This window comes from Hypomesus nipponensis, chromosome 17 (assembly GCF_054491055.1).
Source record: "Hypomesus nipponensis isolate SF chromosome 17, ASM5449105v1, whole genome shotgun sequence".
In the NCBI taxonomy this organism is placed as follows: Eukaryota; Metazoa; Chordata; class Actinopteri; order Osmeriformes; family Osmeridae; genus Hypomesus; species Hypomesus nipponensis.
The window spans coordinates 23,448,109-23,460,000 of NC_140377.1; positions in this window are offsets into that span (position 1 = coordinate 23,448,109).

Sequence of the window (11,892 nt, forward strand, 5' to 3'; positions counted from 1 at the left end):
TGCTGGTCTCTCTACAAAATCATTGATGGCTAATTTTGTTTTAATATAGTTAGTTGCTTCACCACCCATCTCTCTTTTTAAAATTTACTTTACTTATGGCATGAATGATTGACTATTGTTGCCAAGACCCTAAAATAAGTTCTCTCCCTCTCTTCCCCCTCTCTCCCTCATCCCCCTCTCTCTCTCTCTCTCTCTCTCTCTCTCTCTCTCTCTCTCTCTCTCTCTCTCTCTCTCTCTCTCTCTCCCTCATCCCCCATCCCCCCCCCTTTCTCTCTCTCTCTCTCTCTCTCTCTCTCTCTCTCTCTCTCTCTCTCTCTCTCTCTCTCTCTCTCTCTCTCTCTCCCTCCTTATCTGAAGGGGTGCTGTGGTCTAATGGTGAGCTCTCTGAAGGGGTGCTGTGGTCTAATGGTGAGCTCTCTGAAGGGGTGCTGTGGTCTAATGGTGAGCTCTCTGAAGGGGTGCTGTGGTCTAATGGTGAGCTCTCTGAAGGGGTGCTGTGGTCTAATGGTGAGCTCTCTGAAGGGGTGCTGTGGTCTAATGGTGAGCTCTCTGAAGGGGTGCTGTGGTCTAATGGTGAGCTCTCTGAAGGGGTGCTGTGGTCTAATGGTGAGCTCAGATGTGACTCACAGTAGCGTGAGTATTTGGAAATTATGTAAAACCTGTCCAGCCCCCTACCCCCCCCCCCCTCCCAAACAGGAAGTGTTGTCAAACAGGAAGTGTTCTCATTGTGCCTGGAAGGAGGGGCACGTCCTCCTGGAACACTGATGATGTCACAGAACACACACAGCATTCCAACCTGGAGCAGAGCGCTACACACACACACACACAGTAGTTAGGATAGCTGCCGGGGTCCTGAGTTCAGGTCTCAGCTGGTGCAGGGGTTGTGACCTTTCTGCCTCCCGCCCCCCCCGGTAGAGCCCATCACCCCTCCCACAGGTCCACCTGCCCCCCCCCCCCCTCCCCTGGTAGAGCTTCCCCCCATCCCCCTCCCCCAGTCTGAAAAGCGCTTCTGATTAGCACACAGAGAGAGCTGTCGGTCACCCTGCATCTCCCACAGAGGAGACGTGTCAATGTGTGTGTATGTGTGTGTGTGTAGCCGAGAAGCACCCTTCTGACCTGCACGAGTAGCTAACCCTGATAAGGGCTCTGACTGGTGAGGAGAGAAGAGGAGAGAGAGAGGACAGCAGGAGGAGAGGAAGAGGAGAGAGAGAATGTTTTTCTTTGGAAGTTGTTGAGTTGGAGCAGTTGTTGACCTCTGTAACCCTAACCCTAACCCTAACCCTAACCCTTTCCATGGAGACAGGTCATGGGATTTCCACTTCTATCTTCTGCAGACACACACACACGCACACACACCGACACACGCACACACACACACACCGACACACACACACGCACACACACCGACACACGCACACTCCCAGTAGGTCTTACATGAATGCAAATGGACGTTAATCAACTAACATGGCCCCTGTCCCCCAGCCTGCTTGTCAGACTGTGTCACTGAGCTGGGATATCAGAAAAGCTTCCTGTTTTTATGAAGAAACAAACTCTTGAAGCTGTGCTGTCTGAGCCAGTGGAATGGGTTCGTCTAAAACAAGTTGTTTGTTTTAAATGTTTTCCCAAGTTGATTGTCCCGTCTCATATTTTAGGGGGAATCCGAAGCTGGGCTTCAGGTTGGGATAAAGATGTGAGAGAGACTGGGGTTAGGGGTTGGGGTTGAGGCTGGGCAGAACCTGTCTGATTGGACAGAAACTCTGAACGGAAACGTCAGCGTTGTGGGCAGGGGGGGCGGGTTCTTGGGTTTAAGCCCTGAATCTTTTAGCCTAAAATTTGGGTTGTAATTTTCTGCAAATATAATAATGTGAGTCCAACCTGTGGACATTCCTATCTAAGCTCACATCAAACCTTCACTAGGTCCTAGGTTGGGGATAAGCCATAAATGTTTACAATGTCTGGCTCCACTCCTGTTCAGCGTGTAAACATTCTCTCCTCAGAGAACCCTGACGATACAGCTGTGATGAAACCCTGAGAGCCCCATGATTCTGTGGTAGAAACTCACAGTGCAGCCTCATCTAACCTCAAAGTGCAGCTTCATCTAACCTCAAAGTGCAGCCTCATCTAACCTCAAAGTGCAGCCTCATCTAACCTCAAAGTGCAGCCTCATCTAACCTCACAGTGCAGCCTCATCTAACCTCACAGTGCAGCCTCATCTAACCTCAAAGTGCAGCCTCATCTAACCTCACAGTGCAGCCTCATCTAACCTCACAGTGCAGCCTCATCTAACCTCACAGTGCAGCCTCATCTAACCTCAAAGTGCAGCCTCATCTAACCTCACAGTGCAGCCTCATCTAACCTCACAGTGCAGCCTCATCTAACCTCAAAGTGCAGCCTCATCTAACCTCAAAGTGCAGCTTCATCTAACCTCACATTGCATCTTTATCTCACCTGACAGTACATCTCTATCTAACCTCAAAGTGCAGCTCTATCTAACCTCAAAGTGCAGCTCTATCTAACCTCAAAGTGCAGCTCTATCTAACCTCAAAGTGCAGCTCTATCTAACCTCAAAGTGCAGCTCTATCTAACCTCAAAGTGCAGCTCTATCTAACCTTACAGTACATCTCTATCTAACCTCAAAGTGCAGCTCTATCTAACCTTACAGTACAGCTTCATCTAACCTCACAGTGCAGCTTCATCTAACCTCACAGTGCAGCTTCATCTAACCTCACAGTACATCTCTATCTAACCTCAAAGTGCAGCTCTATCTAACCTCAAAGTGCAGCTCTATCTAACCTCACAGTACATCTCTATCTAACCTTACAGTACATCTCTATCTAACCTCACAGTGCAGCTCTATCTAACCTCACAGTGCAGCTCTATCTAACCTCACAGTACAGCTCTATCTAACCTCACAGTGCAGCAGTGCAGCTCTATCTAACCTCACAGTACATGTCTATCTAACCTCACAGTGCAGCTTCATCTAACCTCACAGTGCAGCAGTGCAGCTCCCCCTAACCTCCTCCTCCTCCCCGAAACATCCAACATCCTCAGCCCTGGTTCCTTCCCTCCAGCTTATCCAACCAACATCCAACATGTGCACATCTCCATTCAGACCGTGTTGTTGAGTTCCTAGGTTCCCACAGTGAGCCAGCTCAGTGATTGGTTGATGGGATTACGCACACTGCTCCTAGATTGGTTGTTGTGGAGGCCGTTGTGAATGAGGGCTTTCATGAAAGGTTGTTTTGTTCAGAGAGGTTTAGGATGAGTTCATTCTGGAGGTCGGCATGGAAGAAAGGACGTTCCCACATCGGAGAAAGAGGGGAGGGAGAGAGGGGAGGAGAGAGGGGGGAAGGGAGAGAAAAAGGAGAGAGAGGGGGCACAGAGGGGAAGCAGAGAGAGGGGAGGGAGAGAGAGGGGAGGGAGAGAGGGGCAGAGAGAGGGGAGGGAGAGAGGGGAGGGAGAGAGAGGAGGGAGAGAGGGGAGGGAGAGAGGGGAGGGAGAGAGGAGGGAGAGATGGGAGGGAGAGAGGGAGCAGAGAGAGGGGAGGGAGAGAGAGAGGGAGTAGAGGGAGGGGAGATAGAGGAGGGAGAGAGAGAAAGAGAGAGACAGAGAGAGAGAGAGAGAGAGAGAGAGAGAGAGAGAGAGAGAGGGAGAGAGAGAGGGAGAGAAAAGGAGGGGGAAAGAGGAGGGGGAGAGAAGCTTGTGGGTTAGGGGTGACTCAGTGAATGACTTTGGTCTTCCACTTTTTATTCAAACTTTAGCAATTACCCAAGCCCCTAAAAAAGGAGGGATTCCTCTGGCTCCAGCTAAGCTTCTCGGAAAAGGAGCCCTTATGTTTGGGCTGTTTTGTGTGTGTGTGTATGTATGTGTGTGTGTGTGTGCACATGCATGTGTGTGTAACAAACTCAGTCATGCAATACACGGGCGGAGTCTTCATGAATCAAGTAATGAACTATGAGGTCTTTTGATGATGAGGATGATGATGGGAAAGTCCAGCTCTTTTTTTCTGGCAGTTCTCTCCCTCTCCCTTTCTCTTTCTCTCTCCCCCTCAATCTCTCTCTTCCTCTCTCCTCCTCAATCTCTCTCTTCCTCTCTCCCCTTCAATCTATCTCTTCCTCTCTCCCCTTCAATCTATCTCTTCCTCTCTCCCCCTCAATCTCTCTCTTCCTTTCTCCTCCTCAATCTCTCTCTTCCTCTCTTCCCTTCAATCTATCTCTTCCTCTCTCCTCCTTAATCTCTCTCTTCCTCTCTCCTCCTCAATCTCTCTCCACCTCTCTCCCCCTCACTCTCTCAAACCCTGGGTTCCCTGAATGTAAAACCGGCATTCTCCAGCCAGCCTGTTTGTGTCTGCTACATTCACAATGTGTTCATCTGCCAGACACTGTATCCACAGCCACGTACAGTAACACACATCCAGTCCAGCAGAGATCAAGGATCTGAAGCGCATAGTTCTGAGTGTTTCTGGTCAGACTCAAGGAGCATGCGCCAGCCACATCACACACCATCAAACAGAAGTGGTGAACATAAAGAAGCCTGTCATGCGCAGGCGGTCGTTGGACCGCAGCTTTCAGAGCGGCTGCATCACCTCTGTGTTGCTAATGCATCAGCAGAGGGGACCTTTAGTAGCCACTCCAGAATCCAGATAAATAACACAATCTCATTTCAAATGTGTGTGTTTCAGGTGAGGGAGCCCATATATCCCACACAGGGGCCTGGAGCCAGCCAGTCTAGCAAGCCTACCTCCGTCTCCACAGGGGCATGGAGCTATTCCAGGATACTTAACTCTAAGGTTAAAAATACACTATTATATACCCCCATTGTGTCTGTATTCAATGACCTCTCATACCTTTCAACACCCCCCTGATAAGATGCACCAATACTAGCTGTTTGCCTGCCTTTGCTAGCTAGCTGTTACAGTACCAGCTGTTAGACAGGCTGTGCCACTTTAGCTACCAGAAGCTATCTTAGTAGCTACTAACCAGAATGTATTATGTAGCAGAAGTTGCAGGACCGTTCAAGTTGTTGGCCAGATAGTGCTAGCTAACCAGCTGCTATAGAACTAGCTGTTAGTCAGGATGTGCTAACTAGCCAGCTGCTATAGTACTAGCCGTTAGTTTGGACGTGCTAGCTAGCTAGCTACTGTTGTACTAGCTGTTAGTCAGGAGGTGCTAACTAGCCAGCTGCTATAGCTGTTAGTTATTAGCTGCTAGCTAGATCCTGTAGGAATTCTAATCTGATCTGGATGGTGGGCTGATAAAATAAAGGCCCACACACACGCCCCCCCAACCCTCTCACACACCCTCTCTCTCCCACATACACACACATACTCTCCTACACACACACACACACACACACACACACACACACATACACGCTCTTTCAGTCTTTCTTTCTGTTTGTCTCGTCCTGTGGTTCTCCTGCAGTGGTTCTGTGTTCAGATCTGTGACAGGGGTTCTCCTGTAGTGGTTCTGTGTTCAGATCTATGACAGGGGTTCTCCTGTAGTGGTTCTGTGTTCAGATCTATGACAGGGGTTCTCCTGTAGTGGTTCTGGTCTGTGATAGGGCCGCTCAGCAGCCAAGAGTTCACTGCAGCGCCCATTTAAGTCTCCCTCTCATTATTTTGTTCTCTCTCCTCTCAAGCCTTCAAGGTTGTTAGGGAGACCCTTGCCAAACCAGACCAAACCAAAGCAGGGCAGACCCAGGACAAAACCAAACCAAAGCAGACCAGGACCCAGCAGCCAGCAGACCAGGACCCAAGATCCAAGATCCCAGACACAGGACCCCAGGACCCAGGACCCAGGACCCAAGACCCAAGACCCAAGACCCAAGACCCAAGACCCAAGACCCAGGACCCAAGACCCAGACACAGGACCCCAGGACCCCAGGACCCAAGACCCAAGACCCAGACAAAGGACCCCAGGACCCAAGACCCAGGACCCAGGACCCCAGGACCCCAGGACCCCAGGACCCCAGGACCCCAGGACCCAGACACAGTCCCAGGACCCAGTACCCAGTACCCAGTACCCAGTACCCAGGACCCAGGACCCTGGACCCAAGACCCAAGACCCAGGACTCAGGACCCCAGGACACAGGACACAGACACAGTCCCAGAACCCAGGACCCAGGACCTAGGACCCAGGACCCAGGACCCAGGACCCAGGACCCAGGACCCAGGACCCAGGACCCAAGACCCAAGACCCAAGACCCAAGACCCAAGACCCAAGACCCAGGACTCAGGACCCCAGGACACAGGACACAGACACAGTCCCAGAACCCAGGACCCAGGACCCAGGACCCAGGACCCAGGACCCAGGACCCAGGACCCAGGACCCAGGACCCAAGACCCAGGACCCAAGACCCAAGACCCAAGACCCAGGACTCAGGACCCCAGGACACAGACACAGTCCCAGAACCCAGGACCCAGGACCCAGGACCCAAGACCCAAGACCCAAGACCCAAGACCCAGGACCCAGGACCCAGGACCCAGGACCCAGGACCCAAGACCCAGGACCCAGGACCCAGGACCCAGGACCCAGGACCCCAGGACACAGGACCCAGACACAGTCCCAGGACCCAGGACCCAGGACCCAGGACCCAGGACCCAGGACCCAGGACCCAGAACCCAGGACCCAGGACCCAGGACCCAAGACCCAGACCCAGGACCCAGGACCCAGGACCCAGGACCCAGGACCCAGGACCCAGGACCCAGGACCCAGGACCCAGGACCCAGACCCAGGACCCAGGACCCAGGACCCAGGACCCAGGACCCAGGACACAGGACACAGGACACAGGACCCAGACCCAAGACCCAGACCCAGGACCAGACACACAGAGAAACTGACGCTGGGTTCTCAGGTTGGCCGTGTTCCCCATTCTGGAGCCATATCCTGATTGGCTGCTGAGCAGAAGAAACATCTGTGCTCGGATTAGTCATGCGCATCCATACGTGCTGCAGAACAGATCTTTCTTCCATGTTTGAGTATTACAGATGAAGACAGCTCAAATAAATACACTATAGAGAACACATAGCTCAGCATGAGACCTGAAACAGGAACCTGATGATGATGCAGAGAGGATCTTGCAGACAAGATCAGATAGAAGCTTCCACAAGCTTCAACAGGTTTGATCCAGTGAAGAATATTTGTTTATTTTTATTTTATTTTATTTTTAGAATAAAGTTTTGACTTGTTGTTTACACAATGTTTCATTATTATTTTGTTTTGTTTCATAGGGATAAATAAATGGTACAGAGCATTTGCAGCAGCACAGCATGTGACTGACTGCAGATCAAGTTTGCTGTGAGTCACTTTGTTTGAAAGCTACTAAATTAGTACACATATAACATCTATTTCTGAACACCTATTTCCATCTCTTCAGTGTTGATGATGTCTCACACATGCACTATACTTTGCTGTCTGGGTTCAAGAAAATCACATTAATTCATGTGAAGAATCTTGCAGCAGTGGGGTTGAAGACAGAAAGACACTTCGATCCAAATCCTGGTCACAAAATTCATAGGTTCCATGTAAAAACCCAACTGTAAGGATGATGTGCCTATGGAAGACTTTATAACTTGATATCACCACATAAACAGCCCGGCGGAAGAACTACAGACACACTAACAGATCAGACACTTCCAATAGTTCACCAGTCATCGGATGGCCACGCCTACCAGCAGATTACTCTGATCATCTCAGCAGCAACATTCCTCCACCAGCACTCCCGACCAGGGCGCTGCTCTCCACAGGGAAGGACAACAAATGACCAGTTTGCATCTTCTGCCAAGACAAACAAGTAGCACTCAGCTGCACTCCTCTCTCTTCCTCTCTTCTCCTCTCACTTCCTCCTCTCTCCTCCTTCTCCTCTCTCTTCTTCTCTGTCCTTCTCCTCTCCTCCTCCTTCGCTCGCTGCCTCTCTCCTTCTCCTTTCTTCTCTCCTCCTTTCTTATTCCACCTATCAATCTCCTCCCCACATACTGAATGCATGTTAAGTACATGTTAGATGCATGGTCAGGATATTGTTTCATGGTGCTCCCTGAAAGGAACATGAACCCCTAATTATAAGTGAGTTCTGTGAGGGTGGTGCTGGTGGAAGCAAGCCATTTCATACGTGCACACAAACACACACACACACACATGCAAACACACACGCATGCAAACACTCACACGCACGCAAACACACACACACATACTCCTTGTGCTGCTCTGGGCTCAATGATTACTTCTCTTTGTCAGGTTCTCTCTAAGAGAGAAAGATAACCGGAGAGAGGAGTGAAAAGGAGCTGGAGAGGACAGAAAGTGAGAGCGCTGGTCATCAGTCCCAGAGGAAACAGCTGGAGTTTCCCATCATCCTAAAAGGAGTAAGAACGATTCATTTCAAGAAGTAGAAAGATTCCACCCCCGTAGTATGGCTGACACACACGTGAACCCACACACACAAACACACACTCACTCTGCATCACACAATCACTCTCACACACACACAAACACACACTCACTCTACATCACATAATCACTCTCTCACTCACACAAACACACACTCACTCTACATCACATAATCACTCTCTCACACACACACAGACACACTCACTCTACATCACATAATCACTCTCTCACACACACAAAGACACACTCACTCTACATCACATAATCACTCTCTCACACACACAAAGACACACTCACTCTACATCACATAATCACTGTCTCACACACACACAGACACACACAGGAGAGGAGAGATGTATCATTCCTGGGGACGTATGTTTATTTGCACAGATGGTGGCTGTTATCATGAACATGATTGGATGGTCCTGACTCCATGCTCATTCTAACCAACACACATCCCTCTCCTTTGTCTGTTGTCATCCCCTTCCACACACACACACACACACACATCTGTCACACTCACACACACAGTTCGCCTTAGCTGATGCTTATGGATCAAAACGCCTGACTATTCTGGAGACAGATCTGAGGGATGAACAGAGTAGAGAGGAGAGAAAGGAGGGAGGACCAGAGGAAAGAAGAGGGAGATCAGGACTGGGAGAAAGAGGCCAGTGTGGATGCCTGTGGTTTCAACAGGCTGTCCATGTTTCCAGCCACAGCAAGCTGACAGAAGATCAACCCGCAAATGCCTGTGCTGTTACCATGGCAAATTCTTACTTGATGAGAGACACAAGAGCTGGTGAACACATGTTACATACTAGGTTACACTCCTCCACACAACATTTACACTACAGTTACACTACAACTACACTACAGTTACACTACAACTACACTATAGTTACACTACAACTACACTACAGTTACACTACAGCTACCCTACAACTACACTACAGTTACACTACAGTTAGACTACAGTTACACTACAGTTACACTACAGCTACCCTACAACTACACTACAGTTACACTACAGCTACCCTACAACTACCCTACAGTTACATACTAGGTTACACTACTGTCACCTAACATAACCCTGACCCCACCAGCTTTACAGAAGAGCAGCTTCATTGCATGCAGAGTGTGGTGGAGAGAGGTCCTGTGGGCTGTGTCGTGTGCTGTGAAGGGCACATTCAGAGAAGGAAACAAGTGTTTTCTCGTAAACGTGGGTGTGGGTTAAGGTTTGACACCATCCAACCCTCCCTCCCCCTCCCTCCCCCTCCCCCTGGACAGAGGGACCTTCCTCAGGAAACAGAGGGAGAGAAGGTGTGTGTGGAGCTGGTGCTGTTGCAGTCTGGGGTTGGTGTCATTTCTAGATGTGTTTCCTGTTTGTGCTCTCACCCCCAGAGCTTGCTGAGTCAAGGGAGGGAGGGAGGGAGGGAGGGAGGGAGGGAGGGAGGGAGGGAGGGAGGGAGGGAGGGAGGGAGGGAGTGAGGGAGGGAGGGAGGGAGGGAGGGAGGGAGGGAGGGAGGGAGGGAGGGAGGTGGAACAAAGACAACATTGTAGTGGTTGGAGGCCCAGCAGGTGTTTGTGCCAGCAGTAAAATATAATTCAGTCAGTCCAGTCAGTGGTCGCAAGTCAATGACAGGCAGAGAGACAGACCGGCAGACAGACCGGCAGACAGACCGGCAGACAGACAGGTAGACAGACCGGCAGACAGACAGGTAGACAGACCGGCAGACAGACCGGCAGACAGACAGGTAGACAGACCGGCAGACAGACTGGCAGACAGACCGGCAGACAGACCGGCAGACAGACCGGCAGACAGACAGGTAGACAGACCGGCAGACAGACCGGCAGACAGACCGGCAGACAGACAGGTAGACAGACCGGCAGACAGACCGGCAGACAGACAGGTAGACAGACAGGCAGACAGACCGGCAGACAGACAGGTAGACAGACCGGCAGACAGACCGGCAGACAGACCGGCAGACAGACAGGTAGACAGACCGGCAGACAGACCGGCAGACAGACAGGTAGACAGACAGGCAGGCAGCGAGCTGTGTTAGACTCAAAAGCTGCATAAAGAAATCTGTTTAGCTCACTTTATTTTGGTGCTGCAGGGTGAGAGGTGTAAACCTCCGGGGTCTGTAAGAGGCAGCATGGTTTCCTGGGTGAAGCTGGTGTTAGATTGCACAGCAGTGTTGTGGTAGCCTGCTGCCACATCGTGTTTCCCAGCACTGCTTCCCAGCACCACTCTACCAACATTAGCTCAGAGGCTACATGGTGTTAGCATTAGCCTTCCCATCACTACTCTACCAACATTAGCTCAGAGGCTACATGGTGTTAGCATTAGCCTTCCCATCACTACTCTACCAACATTAGCTCAGAGGCTACATGGTGTTAGCATTAGCCTTCCCATCACTACTCTACCAACATTAGCTCCGAGGCTACATGGGGTTAGCATTAGCTTTCCCAGGCTACTCTAGACTCAGGCCGTTTATCAATCCACTTTTTTTTTGTTCTTGTGTCCTTGCAATCTCATTTGGCGTCATCTTTCATTGCCAAAGTACAATAAGAACCTACAGTACGGTTCCAATCCAAAGAACACTCGTCACCAAGAATGCCAAAAATACCCGTAAGTGTTCTTGATCCGTCCCTTTCATCAAGGATGCATCAGATGGTGACTTGGCCAGTGTGAACGCATCTGATTTCCCAGAAGTCATTGCAAGAACACACATCTCAAATCGTTCCCCGTCCTCACAGTCTTGCAAGACCATTCTCTCAAGATGCTTGGCAAGAACGTTCTTCTGAAGAACACAAGTACGTTCTTAACATTCTTTGGATTGATAAACAACCTCAGTCTGATCACAGTATCTCGTCTCCATGGAGACAGCAGCGCTGACCACCCCAGGACCCTCAGATTGTCCTGATTCCGCTCAAACAGGACAGACCCTTACCCTGCTGTACTGGTGCCTGCGTCTGGGAATCTCCCTTCACTAACACACACACACACTCCACACACAGGGGTCAAGATGAGGGGTCAGGGTTAAAGGTCAGGGTGAAAGGTCAGGGTGAAAGGTCAGGGTTAAAGGTCATCTATAGCTGGTTATCAGGCATGGCTTCCTGTTGTTGCTTCCATCAGCTGCATGTCCTGCTTGATGTGCTGTGCTGGTGTTTTGCACTGTACTGTATATGGAAGTAAGTAAGACTTTATTTATATAGCACATTTCATACAAGAATTGTAGCTCAAGGTGCTTTACATAAAATCAATAAAAACAATAATACAAGTGATAAAGGTAATAATTAAAATAGACAATAATATAACTAATAAAAGTAGTAAAACCCTTCTGAGATCAAATTACTTAAATGCTTCGGTAAAAAGGTAGGTTTTAAGCTGTCTTTAAAAAATGTCTAGCGTGTTTGCTTCCATAATATTTATGGGTAATTTGTTCCATAGTTTTGGGGCGTAATTAGCAAAGGCCGAATGACCAATCTTCTTATGACTGCTTCT